The following is a 12,099-nucleotide window of genomic DNA, read 5'->3' on the forward strand; positions in this document are numbered from 1 at the left end:
AAAGGACTGGTATTTCTGTGGGGCTAAGGCTTCTGGAGGAAAGGTTCATGACTGTGTTGTGGTTCTGTTTAGGATTTGAGTTCTGTGTGGTGGTGGGAAAGAGTTTTGGAGGGAGGAATAAGTGTAGTAGGTCTGGGAGACAAGGCTTGTCAGCTATGAGGGGGCATGGGGGATGTTCGGAGGTTGTTGTAGAAGTGGTGGACAGTGGTACTCCAAGGCAGTAATAGGAAGTGAACAGGATGGACAGCTTTTTGAGGTGGTGTTGTGTATGTTGCTCAAGTTCCTGCAGGGCAAGAGTTTCAGTGTGTGTAATGGATTCCAGGAATCTGTGATTACATAGCAGGAGAATTTTGGAGATGGAGAGAAGGTACTGTGAGGAGGATTGGGCTTGGTTGATATGGTTTTGCAGGACTATGTTGGTGAGGGCTAAGGATTGGCGGAATCTGACCAGGTGTAGGTCATTGTGGAAGGAGGGGTGGCAACCAGAGATGGGTAATTTTATGGTGAGGCCATTAGGGGGGATTTCATGATCCAGGCAACAACGCAGGAACAATATGTGTGACTGGGATCTGGCTAGGGACCAGTTAATTTTTCTGTATTGACGCAGATGGAAAGAGCAAGGATCCATGGTGGTGGTGGGGGGGGGGGGGGGGGGGGACGTAAGAAAGTAGAATTACGTCCGAAAAATTATGCAAAAATACACCAAAATACGTGTGAAAAGTACAAACTTTGCTTCTACATACAGGCCTCAAGAAGTTCTTGGGTGGTTGCTGTTTCTTAGCCTCTCACCTCTCATGATCATATATGTTCCACAATGCGTCAGCTCAGAGTGCTTCATTACTTGCATGATAAGTTTTTAATTTTTCACTGTGGAGCTTACTGTTTAGTCGAACCTAGTTAAAGTTGTTTTAACTGTGGTCACTTGCTCCTTCAAAAGTATTAGAAGCTGTTTCTGTTTCCCTTCTAGAACACACCTCTTCACCTAGAAGTGTGTGACGTCATGTTCATCAAGCACTTCCACCAAGATTTTGCTGACTTTGCCCATAAAATTCAAGATTCATAGCTTCCTCAAATCTGATTTGCATCATGCCAATTGGCCAACCAGACATTGCACTTTTTTAATTTACCTTAAATGCCAGTGTAATGCACATTCCGTACTTTTACATTCCACTGTACTCCTATTAAACATTGGCAATCTTCCTTTACGGAATTAGATTGCTCACCTTGCAAGGACCACAGTTTGAAAATTTTATCTTTCAACTCTAGCAAATCGAAAGAAAAAAAGACAATTGTCTAAGTTACATTGTAAATTTTCACTCTTTCTATGTTGTCATAATACAGTCTGGATGAAAACTGGAACTTTGTTAGCTGCGTGTACAGTTCTTCTGCATACTCATGCCAATTAGCTAGACAACAACGTTGATGACCACTATGATGCTGACATCTGGAATTAGAAAAATCCCTTCAGTCTGTTCATTTAAGACAAAGTATTACAATAGATCCCCATGTTCTTACTATGGTGTACAGACCTTGCCATTGTGTATCTGACTTACCTGATCTATCTCATCGTATGCTCTCATCAAACAACAAAATTGTATCGCTAAAACAGAATTGTTTTGAATTCTGTATCTTTTCATAATATTCCTTGTTCCTTATTTTGTACTGTGTGTTCTTTCACACACTGATGCATTTCTTGCATTTGCTCCTTTAGTTCTGCCACATTATGGTCAAAATTATACCTTAGTTGGCCGGATTCTTCTGTAATAACCCTGGAATGTTACAGGCTCTTCCAAAGAAAAATATATGTGGTGTATATCCTGTTGCACTGTGCAATGTCATATGAAATACAAAAATTGTATATGGAATCCATCTGTCCTATCTGTTTGAGCTCTGTATCTTCTCAATTTGCACACTCTTTCCATGGTTCTTCTCATGAAATTACTTGCTTTGTCACTCAGCAGTACCTTAGTATAATTTTCTTGACTAGTATTTGTGCTAACATGTCAGGATCTTGCTGTTTAAAAGGTTTAGCTACCATAAAAAAAGGTTCAAATATCTCTGAGCACTATGGGACTTAACATCTGAGGTCATCAGACCCATAGAACTTAGAACTACTTAAACCTAACTAACCTAAGGACATCACACACATCCATGCCAGAGGCAAGATTCGAACCTGTGACTGTAGTGGTCGCGCGGTTCCGGACTGAAGTGCCTAGAACCGCTCGGTCACAATGGCCGGGAGCTACCATAAACCTGAAATGTAAGAATATAATTATTTCTTTGGTCCATCTGATGAATGAACCTACTGTATCAATGCTGCACTTCTCAAAAAACTTTTCCGGTGCCCTCGTGATCTTTAGGGCATCTTTATGTGCCTCCTAATGATTTTATTATTATGATAGCTCTGGCATCTCTAGATGTATTCTGCTATATCCATCTTCATACCATTCCATGGTTGGCACTTTTTTATTTGTTCGTAAATTCTTCCTATTCCTTGATGTCCTACTGGATAATCGTGACACTGTTATGGTATCATGGGTTGTGTTGTTCTCATTTATGCCATTCACAGGTCTTGTTGTGTATACTTGGCACACAACCTGCCATCTCTTGACGTGTGTCAACAGCACTGCTGTTGTTGCCTGCCTGTGGATCACTGACCCGCACAACAGCTTCCTCTTCTGTTGCCCTCTAATGTAGGCTCCTGTCGTCTTTCAGTTGTGTGCCAGCAGTCCTGGCCTTTCTCTCTTGCGGGAGTGTGTTGGCTACTTGGTTTCAGTTGCTACTTTTATATGTTACCTGATAGTCATATTCCTCCAGCTTTAATCTAATTTTTTAAAATCTTGATAATGGACCTGATACACTACCTATCAATGTTAGGGATTTATGGCCGATACATATCAAGAACATTTCTGCTAAATGTGTATGGTCTAAAGTATTTGACTGCCCAACAAATGGCTAACATCTCCCTCTTAGTAGTACTGTACTCTCTTTCTGCCTTACTCTGTGTCCTTGAAGCATGTGCAACAGGTAGGCCCCTTCCCATTTTTGCTTGACTTAAAGCCAGCCCAATAGATATTTGACAAGTGTCTGTGGTGATTATGAAATCAATTTCAAAGTCTGGATACTGCAGTATCAATGGATCAGCTTCTATTGTAATAGATGTAAAGTGTTTTCCTGCTTGACACCCCATGTGTAAGCATTTCCTTCTTTAATAATTTGTGTAATGGTTTGCAATTTTGCTGAAGTTGCTTATGAAATAGTTAAGGTATCCCACAAGACCCCGCTTAGCCTTCAGTTGTTTCATTGTTTTAATATGTGGATATTCATTTATTAATGTGATGTTCTGTGAATCTGGCTTCAAGTCATTGGCCGACAAGATATGGCACAAATAGCATTTTGTAATCTGAGGTTTCACAAGTAGCTTTAAAGTGTGGAATCTCGATTCTTTCAAATACTTCCCTCAGCCACACATTACATTCGCTAACAGGAGCAGCCAAATATCACCAAGTCATCCAACTTGTCACCCTGTAGCCCTGTCAAAATCGAATTCGTCAATTACCAGCTAAGGGAATTCCACCCATTCTCGTCTGTAATGTTCAGTACACTTTTACCAATGCCTCAGGTAGATACACATCCTTGGAGATCTGTTTTGGATTGATAGCCTCCTTCATTCTGTTGATTTTTGTTCTTATTCAACACCTCCCCCCAGGAACCATGGACTTTGCCGTTGGTGGGGAGGCTTGCGTGCCTCAATGATACAGATAGCCGTACCGTAGGTGCAACCACAACGGAGGGGTCAGACAAACGTGTGGTTCCCGAAGAGGGGGCAGCAGCCTTTTCAGTAGTTGCAGGGGCAACAGTCTGGATGATTAACTGATCTGGCCTTGTAACACTAACCAAAATGGCCTTGCAGTTACGGTACTGTGAACGGCTGAAAGCAAGGGGAAACTACAGCCGTATTTTTTCCCGAGGGCATGCAGCTTTACTGTATGGTTAATTGATGATGGCGTCCTCTTGCGTAAAATATTCCGGAGGTACAATAGTCCCCCATTCGGATCTCCGGGTGGGGACTACTCAAGAGAAAGTCGTTATCAGGAGAAAGAAAACTGGCATTCTACGGATAGGAGCGTGGAGTGTCAGATCCTTTAATCGGGCAGGTAGGTTAGAAAATTTAAAAAGGGAAATGGATAGGTTAAAGTTAGATATAGTGGGAATTAGTGAAGTTCGGTGGCAGGAGGAACAAGACTTCTGGTCAGGTGAATACAGGGTTATAAATAAATAAAAAATCAAATAGGGGTAATGCAAGAGTGGGTTTAATGATGAATAAAAAAGTAGGAGTGCGGGTAAGCTACTACAAACAGCATATTGAACGCATTATTGTGGCCAAGATAGAGATGAAGCCCATGCCTACTACAGTAGTACAAGTTTATATGCCGACTAGCTCTGCAGATGACGAAGAAATTGAAGAAATGTATGATGAGATAAAAGAAATTATTCAGGTAGTGAAGGGAGACGAAAATTTAATAGTCGTGAGTGACTGGAATTCGACAGTAGGAAAAGGGAGAGAAGGAAACATAGTAGATGAATATGGATTGGGGCTAAGAAATGAAAGAGGAAGCCGTCTGTTAGAATTTTGCACAGAGCATAACTTAATCATAGCTAACATTTGGTTCAAGAATCATAAAAGAAGGTTGTTCACATGGAAGAATCCTGGAGATACTAAAAGGTATCAGATAGATTATATAATGGTAAGACAGAAATTTAGGAACCAGGTTTTAAATTATAGGACATTTCCAGGGGCAGATGTGGACTCTGACCACAATCTATTGGTTATGAACTGTAGATTAAAACTGAAGAAATTGCAAAAAGGTGGGAATTTAAGGAGATGGGACCTGGATAAACTAAAAGAACCAGAGGTTGTACAGAGTTTCAGGGAGAGCATAAGGGAGCAATTGACAGGAATGGGGGAAAGAAATACAGTAGAAGAAGAATGGGTAGCTCTGAGGGATGAAGTAGTGAAGGCAGCCGAGGATCAAGTAGGTAAAAAGACGAGGGCTAGTAGAAATCCTTGGGTAACAGAAGAAATATTGAATTTAATTGATGAAAGGAGAAAATACAAAAATGCAGTAAATGAAGCAGGCAAAAAGGAATACAGACGTCTCAAAAATGAGATCGACAGGAACTGCAAAATGGCTAAGCAGGCATGGCTAGAGGACAAATGTAGGGATGTAGAGGCTTATCTCACTAGGGGTAAGATAGATACTGCCTACAGGAAAATTAAAGAGACCTTTGGAGAAAAGAGAGCCACTTGTATGAATATCAAGAGCTCAGATGGAAATCCAGTTCTAAGCAAAGAGGGGAAAGCAGAAAGGTGGGAGGAGTATACAGAGGGTCTATACAAGGGCGATGTACTTGAGGACAATGTTATGGAAATGGAAGAGGACGTAAGTGAAGATGAAATAAGAGATACGATACTGCGTGAAGAGTTTGATAGACCACTGAAAGACCTGAGTCGAAACAAGGCTCCGGGAGTAGATAACATTCCATTAGAACTACTGACGGCCTTGGGAGAGCCAGTCCTGACAAAACTCTACCATCTGGTGAGCAAGATGTAGGAGACAGGCGAAATATCCTCAGACTTCAAGAAGAATATAATAATTCCAATCCCAAAGAAAGCAGGTGTTGACAGATGTGAAAATTACCGAACTATCAGTTTAATAAGTCACAGGTGCAAAACACTAACGCGAATTCTTTACAGACGAATGGAAAAATTGGTAGAAGCCGACCTCGGGGAAGATCAGTTTGGATTCCGTAGAAATGTTGGAACACGTGAGGCAATACTGACCTTACGACTTATCTTAGAAGAAAGATTACGGAAAGGCAAACCTACGTTTCTAGCATTTGTAGACTTAGAGACAGCTTTTGACAATGTTGACTGGAATACTCTGTTTCAAATTCTAAAGGTGGCAGGGGTAAAATACAGGGAGTAAAAGGCTATTTATAATTTGTACAGCAACCAGATGGCAGTTGTAAGAGTCGAGGGGCATGAAAGCATGAAAGGGAAGCAGTGGTTGGGAAGGGAGTGAGACAGGGTTGTAGCCTCTCCCCGATGTTATTCAATCTGTATATTGAGCAAGCAGTAAAGGAAACAAAATAAAAATTTGGAGTAGGTATTAAAATCCAGGGAGAAGAAATAAAAACTTTGAGGTTCGCCGATGACATTGTAATTCGAATAGTCAGAGACAGCAAAGGACTTGGAAGAGCAGTTGAACGGAATGGACAGTGTCTTGAAAGGAGGATATAAGATGAACATCAACAAAAGCAAAACGAGGATAATGCAATGTAGTCAAATTAAGTCGGGTGATGCTGAGGGTATTAGATTAGGAAATGAGACACTTAAAAGTTGTAAAGGAGTTTTGCTATTTGGGAAGCAAAATAACTGATGATGGTCGAAGTAGAGAGGATATAAAATGTAGACTGTCAGTGGCAAGGAAAGCGTTTCTGAAGAAGAGAAATTTGTTAACATTGAGTATAGATTTAAGTGTCAGGAAATCGTTTCTGAAAGTATTTGTATGGAGTGTAGCCATGTATGGAAGTGAAAAGTGGACGATAAATAGTTTGGACAAGAAGAGAATAGAAGCTTTCGAAATGTGGTGCTACAGAAGAATGCTGAAGATTAGATGGGTAGATCACGTAACTAATGAGGAGGTATTGAATAGGATTGGGGAGAAGAGGCACTTGTGGCACAACTTGACTAGAAGAAGTGATCGGTTGGTAGGACATGTCATGAGGCATCAAGGGATCACAAATTTAGCATTGGAAGGCAGCGTGGAGGGTAAAAATCGTAGAATGAGACCAAGAGATGAATACACTAAGCAGATTCAGATGGATGTAGGTTGCAGTAGGTACTGGGAGATGAAGGAGCTTGCACAGGATAGATTAGCATGGAGAGCTGCATCAAACCAGTCTCAGGACTGAAGACGACAACAACAACAACAACAACAACAACATCAACAACTTATTCAACACTCCCATTCCTCTCAGACTCCTATAGTCAGTCTTCCTTCACCTTGCTTGTGTCGCTTATGGTTTTCTGCAGCACTCTCTTTTGCCTGCCTCTGTTGTGGATGGGCAGTTTGCTTTCTGCCCCCTACTTGCCCTCGCATTTTTACATGTTTCTCGCTTCACACTCAAGCCTTTACCTAAAGAGCCCTCTGCACTGTGCAGGGCTCAGCTTGTGTCTCTTGTCTCCATCTCTCTATTTGAGTGTCATGCCATGTCTGAACCTATTCTGAAAGAGCCCTCACTTTCCTGTAGTTGTGCAGTTGTATTAGAAATAATCTGATTTCTAATACATAATTACATTGTGTAGAGCTCACACTCCCACTATGTCTTTATTGTGATCCCTTCCCTGTGGATCTACAGCCTTCAGGTGGTGTAATTGATTGTGACTCCATTTTCTGTAAAGAAATCTCAGTCAGTCAGCCCATCAAATGGATGTTCCATCTTCCTCAATAACTTTAAAGCAATGCCTCAATGGCATTCAGCTTCCCTTTCGTAATCTGAAGGTTGTAGTTTCCTCTGCTCTTGCAGCTTTGTTAGTGATTACCCAAATCCTAATACTTCCAGATGAGTGCAAGGCTAACTCTCTGATTTTCTCATAGTACCTCTGAGAGCTTCTCTAAACTAGTCCTGCATTGCGTACACCCATGAGCCTCTCTGTGCTATGCTTTCGCCACTTCCTTCCCGCCTGGCAAACATCTGATATACATAGTAGTGAGTGTCTTTTTTATGGCATAATTTTCAATTAACATGGCATGCACACCTATCCAAGAGGCAATTAGGTCTCTGCCTAACAATTACTACGTGCCACATGTACTATTTTAGTTTTTACTAATTTCAGCACAGCATCATGCTGCTCTGGATTGATGAGTTCCATTGCAATACTGCAACTATTCAGGAACTTGTTAAGTGTACTGTGAGTACAGTACAACAACAGCAGTATTAATTTGAGTGCTTCTGATAAACTGAGAAATTTCCTATTGGGTGACAGTTGCATGCCAATACCATATATGAAATACTGTCTCTGTCATGTGACATGCCTACTAGGCTATTCCAGTCACCATGGCAGTTCTTTCTGCTGCCCAGTTGTTGCCATGTGCTGTCTATTATAAAGTGTTGCCTGTGGTTCTCGTGCTGCTGTCTGCAGCTGCTGGTGCTGCTGCTGTTGATGTGTGCATTTCAGGGCATGGTATCGTCTGCATTCTGGTACTGACATACACTGCTGCTGCCACTGCCCCCCCCTCCCCCCAATTACTCCATTTATACATGTCATCTGGTAGCGATGGTGCTGCTGCATCACAACTGCCTGCTGTTTGCAACCTTGCACCATGTTGATCATCTCTGGCTGCTTTTCTGAGCTATCTGTGTTAACCTCAAGAAGAACAATGGTGTCTTTCAGCTGATCATAGCTTTCCTTGTTCTCAATTTTTGTCACATTTTGCACAGAAGAAGACAAATGTTGGTGACATGTAAAGTCTGTAGGATATGGTTTACATATTGTTCTACACATTGTAAGGTTCTTGTTATCTGCTTCACCATATCTCAGGGTTCTGAACAAATACATGTACTGGAATGTGTGCACAATCGGCAACAGTGTGATACCTGAAGTGCTAGGTGTCTTATCTTCACTGCATACAAAGTTGCCTTCTCACATCCCCACAGATACATTGGGCATAAGGTGCCTTGGCTTTCATATTATTTCATATTATATATTTCATATTATTCTTGTATATTGCTATAACAGGCAAGACCTTGTCCTAAGGATCAAATTCCAAAAAACAGAGGTACTTAATCATGAAGCTTGAAACACGTTGGCCACACTAAATTATTATATTTTATTTTATTTACTTATTTATTTCTTTTTTGGAAGCTTTTCATTGTTTCGAACCTTTGCACTTCAATAATTTCCCTTCGCAACAACTACTCATTTCTCAGTATTTCTAGGAACGAGTGTCCTTTCCCCTTTTTACTCCCTTTATGATATAATGTACCTCCTTCTACCTCTATATAAATATGGTTTCGATCATCCCTTCTCTGGGTCCACTTGAACATTGTATGTTTCCCTTCTATGGGGAAACCTCCTTATTCTCTATCTACAAGGTGCAACACATACATTTCTTACTACTTGACTGAGTACTCCAGCACTATTCCCCTTCTAGGTACTCCAGTTGGCCACAACTTTCCAAGTATGCATTCTCCCCAGGGCCTTTGTGACTTCCACATCTCTATACTGTCCTTTCCTTTATATTTAACAGATACATCCCACAAGTACTTCCACAAAATCCTTCTGACAATTCACTCAGCACTTTCCTTCTCACGTATCCTGTGTTCTTCCTTATTCACATGCAAACATGTATTTGTGGGAATGTGTTCTTTATCTCTCTCCCTTGTTAGTTTGTCATCCCTTGTGTGTCTGCCCCGGTAGCTGCGTGGTCAGCGCGATGGAATGTCATGCCAAAGGGCCTGGCTTCAATTTGTGGCTGGGTTGCAGATTTTCTTCGCTCAGGGATTGGGTGTTACGTTGTCCTAATCATCATCATCTCATCCTCATCAATACGCATGTCACTGAAGTGGCATCAACTCAAAAGACTTGCACCAGGCAAACAGTCTACCTGCCGGGAGGCCCTAGCCGCACAAAATTTCATTTCATCCCTTCTGTTATCTAGAAACATCACAACTCATTGTTCCTGCCCATGAAAAATAGGACATACCTATCAACTTGATCACAATTACTTCTTACTATTACTGTAAGTGCAAGTACTGATTTTTTTGTGTACGTGTATCACGCACGCACGCACACGCACTGAAGCGCCAAAGAAACTGGCATAGACACTGTGGTCGGCAATGTCTATATAAGACACAAAGTGTCTGGCACAGTTGTTAGATTGGTTACTACTGCTACAATGGCAGGTTACCAAGATTTAAGTGAGTTTGAATGTTGTGTTATAGTTGGCATATGAGCAATGGGAGACAGCATCTCTGAGGTAGCGATGACGTGGGGATTTTCCCTTGTAACCATTTCATGAGTGTACAGTGAATATCAGGAATCCGGTAAAACATCAAATCTACGACATCGCTGCACCTGGAAAAAGGTAATGCCACCTGGAAAAAGGTAATGCAAGAACAGGACCAGTGATGACTGAAGAGAATCGTTCAACATGACAGATGTTCAATCCTTCCACAAATTGCTGCAGATTGGAATACTGGGCCATCAACAAGTGTCAGCATGCGAACCGTTCAACGAAACATCATCAATATGAGCTTTTGGAGCCAAAGGCCCACTCATGTACCCTTGATGACTGCACGACAAAACTTTACGTCTGACTTCAGCCTGTCAACATCGACATTGGACTGTTGATGACTGGAAACATGGTGCCTGGTCGAATGAGTCTCATTTCAAATTGCATCGAGTGGATTGACATGTATGGGCATGGAGACAACTTCATGAATCCACAGACCCTCCATGTCAGTAGGGGACTGTTCAAGCTGGTGGAGGCGTGGGATGTGTGCAGTTGGGGTGATATGCTACCCCTGATGTGTCTAGATACTACTCTGACAGGTGACACATACATAAGCATCCTGTCTCATCACCTGCATCCATTCATGTCCATTGTGCATTCCAACAGGCTTGGGGCAGTTCCAGCAAGACAGTGCAACACCTCACATCCAGAATTGCTACAGAGTGGCTCCAGGAACACACTTCTGAGTTTAACCATTTCTGCTGACTAGCAAACTCCCCAGACATGAACATTATTGAGCATATCTGAGATGCCTTGGAACATGCTGTTCAGACGAGATGTCCACCCCCTCGTACTCTTTCGGATTAATGGACAGCACTACTTCAGACATTTGTCGAGTCCATGCCACGTTGTGTTGCAGCACTTCTGCACGCTTTCGAGGGCCCCATGCAATACCAAGCAAGTGTACCAGTTTCTTTGGCTCTTCAGTGTGTGTGTGGGGTGGGGTGGCGGTGGGGGGGGGGGGGGGGGCTTTATAGTCAATCAGTGAGGATTTATAGTAAGATATAAACCCGGAAAAAAGGAATGGTTTCATCTATTGAATGTATGAATCTGTAAAGAGGAAATTGGAGCCACTCCTTAGGGGCTGAAAAGTAAGGAATGAAAGGAATCAGTGTTAGACATCAAGAAGAAAAGATGATAGAACCCAAAGACTGAATCCATTCCCACCATTTACCCCAGGACTCTCCCCCTGCTGGGTGCATCGTCGTGACACCGAAGGATGCAGAGTGGTTGACATGCTGTACAGAATGGACGTGTCCTGGACGGGACCTGTAGAGTGAATCCAACACTACACTATTGCACGCTTATAGAGAGCAAGTAATACTACTTGATGTTATGATCTGTATCATGTTCAGTATATGTAAACTGAACCCCGGTCCCTATTCTAAACCTCCCCTATAAAATCATATATTAACCCAAACACTTCTTTGTTACTCGTAAAATGCATAAAATTCTCAGATGTCACTTAAGTCTAAATGTGTTCATTATATCAGTTTCAATCCTATCAATTCAACATTAGTACAATACTACAAAGTGGTCTTTACAGAAGTAGATGACAGTGTGAGGCAAGTCCAAATACCCTCTGTGGCTGTCTTCAATTTGACTAAATGTTTTTTTTTCTTTTTTTTCTAATAAGTAGCACTTAAGCTATTTAAGATAACATTGTATTCACGATCTTCACTGGTTATTTTTTAGATCTAAATTGTTTCACCATTTCTGCTCTATATAGTTGTTTCTCCTTCTCAGTGGTTGGTTCTGCAAAGAATAATGCTTTTGGTTGAGGAATATCAATATTTCTATATGGTCCTCTATATTTAGGAAAAAATGTGCTCACCTCTGTTTTAACTTTCAAACTTAAATGATGGCCACGAATCAAAACTAAGTCACCAATCTGAAATTCTGGTAAGTGAGCATTGTATCGCTCCCACTCCTCTTTTTTTCCACAATCTTCTATGTTGCTGTTACTAGTTACTGTAGTTCTTCTGGTGTTAATACTTCACTCTGATTCCAACAAAAC

The sequence above is a fragment of the Schistocerca gregaria genome, chromosome 3, assembly GCF_023897955.1.
Source record: "Schistocerca gregaria isolate iqSchGreg1 chromosome 3, iqSchGreg1.2, whole genome shotgun sequence".
NCBI lineage: Eukaryota > Metazoa > Arthropoda > Insecta > Orthoptera > Acrididae > Schistocerca > Schistocerca gregaria.